This window comes from Ovis aries, chromosome 13 (assembly GCF_016772045.2).
Source record: "Ovis aries strain OAR_USU_Benz2616 breed Rambouillet chromosome 13, ARS-UI_Ramb_v3.0, whole genome shotgun sequence".
Taxonomy (NCBI): Eukaryota; Metazoa; Chordata; class Mammalia; order Artiodactyla; family Bovidae; genus Ovis; species Ovis aries.
The window spans coordinates 69,927,885-69,935,508 of record NC_056066.1 but is presented as its reverse complement, the minus strand read 5'-3'; the positions used below and the strand labels follow the sequence as shown (position 1 = coordinate 69,935,508).

Below are 7,624 nucleotides of genomic sequence, written 5' to 3'. Positions count from 1 at the left end.
GAGTGCGGCCGGGCCGAGCCGAGCGGCCAGGAGTCGGTTGGTGCAGCTGCGTCCCCGCCGCCCAGCCGTCCGCGGCTCCGGCGTCGCCGCCGCCTCCGCCTCCGCGCGGTCTGCGCCGGCCGGCCGGCCGGCCGCCCGCCAGCCGGGAGGGAGGCCTGGAGCGCGCGGAGAGCGGCCCGGCCACAGGCGCCGCCGCCGCCGCCGCTGCCAGGTGAGCGCCCGCCTCGGCCCTCCGACCCCGTGTGCCCCCGCGGCTGTCAGCCCCCGTGTATGTGTGTGTGTGTGTCTCCCCGCCTGTCAGCGCCCCGTGTCTGCGCGCGCTCCTCCCGCCACGCCTGGCCCCCGGCCCGGCCTGCAGCGTCGCCACCCCCGCCCGCTGCCCCGGGTCTTTCTGTCAGCCGCCAGCACCCCCTGGCCAGGAGGCTCCGCCCCTTCCCCCCGAGGCCCCGCCCCGCCCCATCTGTCATCACCCGCCCCCCCCCCCCCACCTCGCTCCCTGCTCGGTCGACCTGCAGGCGTGAGCGTGCCGCTGCTCCCTGGGGGTCCGAGCAGCCCCCCGTGGCCACACGGCTGCAGCTGAAGGATCGCGGCAGGGCGGTGGGGGTGTCCGCAGATACCCGCCGGACCATGCGAGGGTGCGTGTCGGTGTGAGCGCCGGGTGGGAGCGCTGTGGACGGGAGCGCCTGGAGCCGGGAAGGGAGCGCGGCGGGGTGGGTGGGGGGCGGCCTGACCGACGTGGGGCGGGAGATGCCAGGCGACCGAGAGCCACTTGCCCCAGTGCCCGCGGGCCTGCTGCGTCCTGCGGGGACGCGGCAACCCCGGGCCTCTGGTCCGCTCCGCCGGGGAGGCAGCTGGACCGGGACTCGAGCCACTTGGGGTTACAGTAGACTCCTCCCTCCTGGGACCCCCCCACCCCCGACCTGCCCATGCGAAGGCAGCGGAGCTGGGCTCGGGCACCCCGGATGCCGCGAGGGGCACGTGAGCGGAGTTTGGGGGCTTGTGAAACCCTGCGGATTTGGGATTTCCATTCAGAGACGCCTGTCGGAAGTGATTGAGGGGTTGGTGGGATGTGGAGCTTAGGTGGAAAGTGTTTTGAGAGCTTGAGTCATTTTGAGTTGCGTGGTTTGCATTTCTGAGCAGTGATTGCCCTGGGCTAGTGCCCTGTGAGAAACTGTTCTGTGATGTAGGGGTTGGTTGGGGCGCGGGCCTGGGGTGGGGGGCGGGGGGCGGGCTCGTGTAGACTAGGAGGGAGGGCACACTTCTTTCTGTTTTTATCTGTGTCATGTGGACGTATAGTATATTTATTCATGAGACCTTCGTACAGCCTCAGTTTTAAAAAGGGTTACAATAGTTTCCATTTACCGATTCTCTTGTATGCTGTTATTTTGATGTGCTTTATTTGCAGTAACTTCGTATTGCGATATTTCAAAACTAAGAGAAAAAGCGTCCTAAAACAATTGGTATTTTGCCGGATAATTCTCAACCACGGGGAAAGAGCCAAGCGCGCACTTCATTAGCTGGAACAACTTATTCGGGCTTAATTTGTTTCTAAGAGACACACAGTGGAAAAATCCAGAAGCGGCATAGTAGTAGAAGAGTGTTAGGAAATTAATGAAAAGAACCCTTCTATTGCTGCCTTGGAAAGATGGTATCAAAGTTGCTGTAGAGCACAGTGCTTCTATGTAATGATAAACATATTAACCAAGTTGGTTTTGTGACCTTGATATGTGGCGTGGTGCTTGATTTGTGTAGTGCTTTGTAACAGGGAAACATTGCATGGGAAGCAGGGTAATTTGGGGGAGAAAATGGGCCTCTTTTTTTTTTTTTTTGGTCATATTTAAGAAGATTTCAGACCAGGGCATTCTGCTGGTGGAGGTGAGTTTTTAAATTTTCTACGATGACATCAAAAATTACAAAAATAACTCATGTTTAAGGCAGAAAACTAGAAGGAAAAAAAAAAAACTAAAAAGCTTGAGAAAAAAGTCATCATCCCACAAGCCATAGTAAACCACCTTTTCCTATTTATCTCTTTAGTCTTTTGTTCCCATGTATAAGTATGTTTTTTCTTACAGAAATGCTACTGTACTGTAAAATTGTGTTATGATCTGCTTATTTACACTTACAAATAGATTGTGAGCAGTATGTCTTGTCTTTGTAAGAACTTGTTCCTTTTCTGATCCTTTAAAAAAAGAGATTAGAATCTTTGCTTAGAGTGCTCCAGCAGCTTCCCATCTTAAAGTAAAATCTGAAGTTCCTGCCTTGGCCTTTGAGGCTGCCTCCCTGTCCTCACTTCAGCCTTGCCGGACAGATCTCTTTGCTATTGCCTAAAAACTTCAAGCAAACACCAGCCTCAGTGCCTTTGCATTTGCTGTTGTGTCGGCTTGGAACCCTGTTCCCTGGATACCCTGGTTCTTGCCTCAGGTCTCTGCTGCAGTATAACCTTTCAGTGCGTTTGCCTGACTACTCTGTGGAAGACCCACCTCATCTCCCTGTCCTCCTTAAACAACCTTACTTTTTTTTCATGATACTTAACACTACTTGGTAAATACCAATTTATTTGTTGGTTTACTGTCTCTTGTGAAATCCCTCAGTCGTGTCTGACTCTTTGCGACCCCGTGGACTGTAGCCCACCAGGCTCCTCTGTCCATGGGATTCTCCAGGCAAGAACACTGGAGTGGGTTGCCATTTCCTTCTCCAGGGGAATCTTCCCGACAGTCTCTTTCCCCCCATTAGTCCGTAAGTATGAGGTTTTATTCATTGATATATCTTAAGAGCCCAGAACCTGACACATCAGTTCAGTTCAGTCGCTCAGTTGTGTCCGACTCTTTGCAACCCCATGAATCGCAGCACGCCAGGCCTCCCTGTCCATCACCAACTCCCGGAGTTCACTCAGCCCATCGAGTCAGTGATGCCATCCAGCCATCTCATCCTCGGTCGTCCCCTTCTCCTCCTGTCCCCAATCCCTCCCAGCATCAGAGTTTTCCAATGAGTCAACTCTTCGCATGACGTGGCCAAAGTACTGGAGTTTCAGCTTTAGCATCATTCCTTCCAAAGAAATCCCAGGGTTGATCTCCTTCAGAATGGACTGGTTGGATCTCCTTGCAGTCCAAGGGACTCTCAAGAGTCTTCTCCAACACCACAGTTCAAAGGCATCAATTCTTCAGTGCTCAGCCTTCTTCACGGTCCAACTCTCACATCCATACATGACTACAGGAAAAACCATAGCCTTGACTAGATGGACCTTAGTCGGCAAAGTAATGTCTCTGCTTTTAAATATACTATCTAGGTTGGTCATAACTTTTCTTCTAAGGAGTAAGTGTCTTTAATTTCATGGCTGCAATCACCATCTGCAGTGATTTTGGAGCCCCCCAAAATAAAGTCTGACACTGTTTCTACTGTTTCCCCATCTATTTCCCATGGAGTGATGGGACCGGATGCCATGATCTTCATTTTCTGAATGTTGAGCTTTAAGCCAACTTTTTCACTCTCCTCTTTCACTTTCATCAAGAGGCTTTTGAGTTCCTCTTCACTTTCTGCCATAAGGGTGGTGTCATCTGCATATCTGAGGTGATTGATATTTCTCCCGGCAATCTTGATTCCAGCTTGTGTTTCTTCCAGTCCAGCATTTCTCATGATGTACTCTGCATATAAGTTAAATAAGCAGGGTGACAATACTTGATGTACTCCTTTTCCTATTTGGAACCAGTCTGTTGTTCCACGTCCAGTTCTAACTGTTGCTTCCTGACCTGCATACAGATTCCTCAAGAGGCAGGTCAGGGGGTCTGTATTCCCATCTCTTTCAGAATTGTCCGCAGTTTCTTGTGATCCACACAGGGTGCTTAATCCATATTTGCTGAATGAACGAATGAATGGATGCTCATTGTCCATCCATTCACGAGACCTTCCTGAAGCCGCCTAGGCTCTTAGACAGCCATATCATGAAGTGGGATAACAGTCCTTTGACAGTTAGGGTAGGCCTCTCCTTTACATATCTGCAGTGAAGAATTTCATGGTATGAGGCTTATGGTCTTAAAAAGAATCACAGTCTTGATTTAACTTGCACAACTGAGGGAAGGAAGAGTTTTGGCCACTGTTTTCTTCTTATGCCCTGGAAATCTTTGAAACATTTCAAGTATTCCAGTGGTGTTGACAGCTATGATTTTGGTTTGGTGGTTCTTAGTGATAGTTTTAGCCTCAAGAGCATAATGAGTTTTTTGTATCAACAGATACCCAGAGATATAGCTTTATTGCATTTTCATCTGAGGAGTAGCTGTTATATTTACTTATTTTTGTGGCAGTTCTATCCTTTTCACCTCCCTGCTTATCAGTTTTTGGATGGTCTAGCAGGTAACTTAAGGTGTTTTTTTTTTTTTAATTTTAAAATAAATCCTTGATCTCTTGACCGTTTTACATTTCTCATTTGACTCTTGAACTGTTTGAAAGTAACAGTTTCATCTTTCAGGACAAAATGACATCTGTAAAAACATACAATTGCATTTGCATTATAAGGAAGAGGAAATTTGTATCTTGAGGCAGAATTTTTACAGAGTAGAGTTTGAGTGTAAGGTTTTTAAAGCTTTGAATTTCAAGCAGGCAATCTTTAATTTTAATGAGTTTTTGAAAAGAATTCTTGCTTTTGCTCTAAAGGAAAAGAATTCCTTTGAACACAATCCAAACCGTCAGAAAGTTTTTTTTTTCTGATGCTTCAGATATATTTGGGGGAAGAAATCATAAATGAAAAATTTTGTTCTTTTAAAGGAAGGCCTAAAGGGAATGTGTTAAGAATTTATTTGTATTTGTTCCACAGGTGTTTATTAAGCACGTCATTGGGGCAGCCATACAAGCACATTGTATGGGCTGCGTTGTACGTTTAGTTTTAGATTACCTGCCTGATTTGTTATTATTTAGTCCCTTCTTTCACTTGGCTACCTCCCTTCTCTCATCAGATTCTCTTCCTAAGTGATCTCATCCGTTCCCAGGACTTTATTACCCTCTGGATGCAGATGACTGCCTCAGTTACACCTCCCGCCCAGACCTTTCTTTGGTTCTAGATTTACAGTTTTAGCTCCTGTCTCCCTTCTCTCTCTCTCCTTGCAGACTCACAATGATCTCAAACTTCACATGCCCACAATTGATCACTCAGTCTCTCCCTCTCAAGCTTCCAGATTTGTATTCCTCATTCTCGATCCCTCTGCCCTCTCTTCTCCTGCCTTCTCCTGCCCCCAGCTTCCCTTTAGTCAGCACTGTCCATCCATTCATTGTTTAGCTGGAGATCCGAAAGTCGACCTGGATTTTCCCCCATTTCTCAGCCGACATCTAGTACATCAGTGTGGGCTGTGGGCCTGCCCGCCCTCCCTGCTGTCCTCCTCATCCGCTGCCGTCCTCTCTCAGCTGGGTGACTGCCCCTGCCTGCCACCTGGTCTCCCAGCTTCCATTCCTGCCTTCTCTAACCCTTCTCCCCCTGCAGCCAGCGAGCCTATCAGACCTTGTCCCCTCAAGTGTCCTATGCCCATTTCGAGGCCTCTCACCACCCTGAGATCCATGTCCACACTTGGGTGCCAGCCTCTGCCTCTTCTCCACCCTCCAGTCCTCGCTTTCCATGCTCCTTTAAGGTGGAAGTACTGTCGGTCTGCTCAGAGCCAAGTTCTTCTCTTCCGTATAGCGCTTCCCTCTGCCCGGCACTGGTCCCCAGACTCTTCTAGGAGAAGGGCCTTCTCCGACATCTGGGCTCAGCGAAAATGTCCCCACTCAGAGGGGTCCCTTCCCTGATCACCCCTTTACAGCAGGTTCCTCCTCATTGTCCCCCTCTCAGTACACATGCATTTCCTGCTTAGCATGTCACCAGAATTCCAGGTATTTCACCCAGATGTTTGTTTCCTTCTTTATGGTCCATTCCCCCAGTAGACTGCAAGACCAAGAGGGCAGGGACAGCCTTGGCTTATTTATGGTCCAGTCTTGGCCCCGTCTCTGTGTAGATTCCTCTAGCTACAGGTCCCGGATACCTTTTGAACGATAAAATGATTGTAACAGTCAACCTTTTTTGAAATTACTTGTCAGGTCCATGGTTAAGTGTGTTCACACATTATCTCTCAACCTCTGGGAGAAGCTACTAAGGTGGAGATGGTTATGACTTACCATTTTTTGTTGTTGTTTTGAGACAATTGATCTTAGAGAAGTAACTTTTGAAGTTACAAAGCTAAGAAAGTGGTGGAACTAGAATTTGGATCTGTATGGTCTGACTGTAGAATCTTTCCTATTATTCTTTGCTGCCCGCTGATAAGATTGTAGGAATGAATAAATAAACATTGAACATTCTGTGAGATTAATATTGGGTGGTTTTTCATGTTTGTGTTTCTGAGCATACATTGGAGCATAAAAAACAATGCTTGTGTTAGGGTTGTGCATTTCCTGGAAACTTTGTGTTAACAAGCCCTATGCTGAAACATATAGTTGGTGTTCAGCCTTTTTTTTTTTATACAGATTTTGAATATATTTATTTATTTGGCCATGCTGGGTCTTAGTTGCAGCATGCAGGATCTAATTCCCTGACCAGGGAGCAGACCCAAGACCCCTGCGCTGGGAGTGCAGAGTCTTAGCCACTGGACCACCAGGGAAGTCCAAGGCTCCGTGTTTTAATTTTGCCTCTGCCACTTACTAGCTAGAAGCCCTTGGGCAAATTCCTTAACAGCCTAAGTCTGTTTTTCTGTTTTTCAGCTGTAAATGGAGTGAAATAATATCTTATCTCACAGGGTCATTATAAGTAGCATAATTATACACAAAAAGCAATTAATGTTAGCTATTAATATTATATGGAGAAAAAAGTTAGGAAAAGACTTTTAGCCCCATTAACAAACTAGACTTGGGTTAAGAGTGGGAGACAGACCATAATTAACAGTATTGTTTCACTGACTCTGGTTTTGAGTTTATAAAAATTATCAGGGAATTAACTCTTTGGCTTAGAATTTATAGTCATTCTGTATGCAGCTTTTGTTCGTATTTAGTTAAATGCTTGTAGGTAAGAGAGTTTTGTTTTCTTCTTTTTCTTTTTAGATGCCTCCTGATCTTAAGATTCTCAGGGTAAAGGGATCCTTTGAGAGGGTGGATTTTTCTCCCCCATTCACGACTGTTACAGCTTACTTCAGTAATGATTATCACCAGGGAGCTTGCTTTAAATAACCAAGCAAACAGTAGGCCCAGCACAGGCACGGATGGGCTTGGCAGCCCTTACGATGGAATATCTGGGCATAGCTGTGTTTTCTGGTGGGACAGCTTAGGAGCAAGTGCTAGTCTGATGACTTCCATCATTTCTGTGAAATAGAGTTTCGCTAAGAGTAAGTGGGAAGAAGTCAGAGGAAAAGCAAGGAGACTTGACATACAGTCAAGGTCAGGAAGAGGAAGAGTGAACTTGGGCCAATGCCTATAGCCTCTCGGCAGTGTGCAGGGCTCTGCTGAGGTAGGAGGCTGTGGGTTAGGCACCAGTAGCCTACAGCTGGCTGGTGTCAGGAGCAAATAAGACATCTAGCTGGACTGAGCCAGGGCTAAGGCTGGCTGCAGTGAGCTGCAGCAGGACAATGTAGTGGAGGAACTATTCCTCCGAGCAGGGAGTGATCAACATAAGCAGGAA

At 47.8% G+C, this 7,624-nt stretch overlaps 1 protein-coding gene across 2 annotated transcripts in view; it reads left to right on the top strand.

The window, feature by feature from the left end:
- The window catches only part of ZHX3 (zinc fingers and homeoboxes 3), a 114,726-nt gene continuing 107,102 nt past the window's right edge, over positions 1 to 7,624 (top strand). Inside the window, exon 1 of one of the 2 annotated variants that reach the window (XM_042230137.2) lies at positions 1 to 211. The gene's annotated coding sequence lies outside the window, so the exon portion shown is untranslated. Of the gene's footprint in view, positions 212 to 491; positions 636 to 7,624 lie in introns of those variants that run through there. The other variant, XM_015099884.3, reaches the window with a different exon arrangement.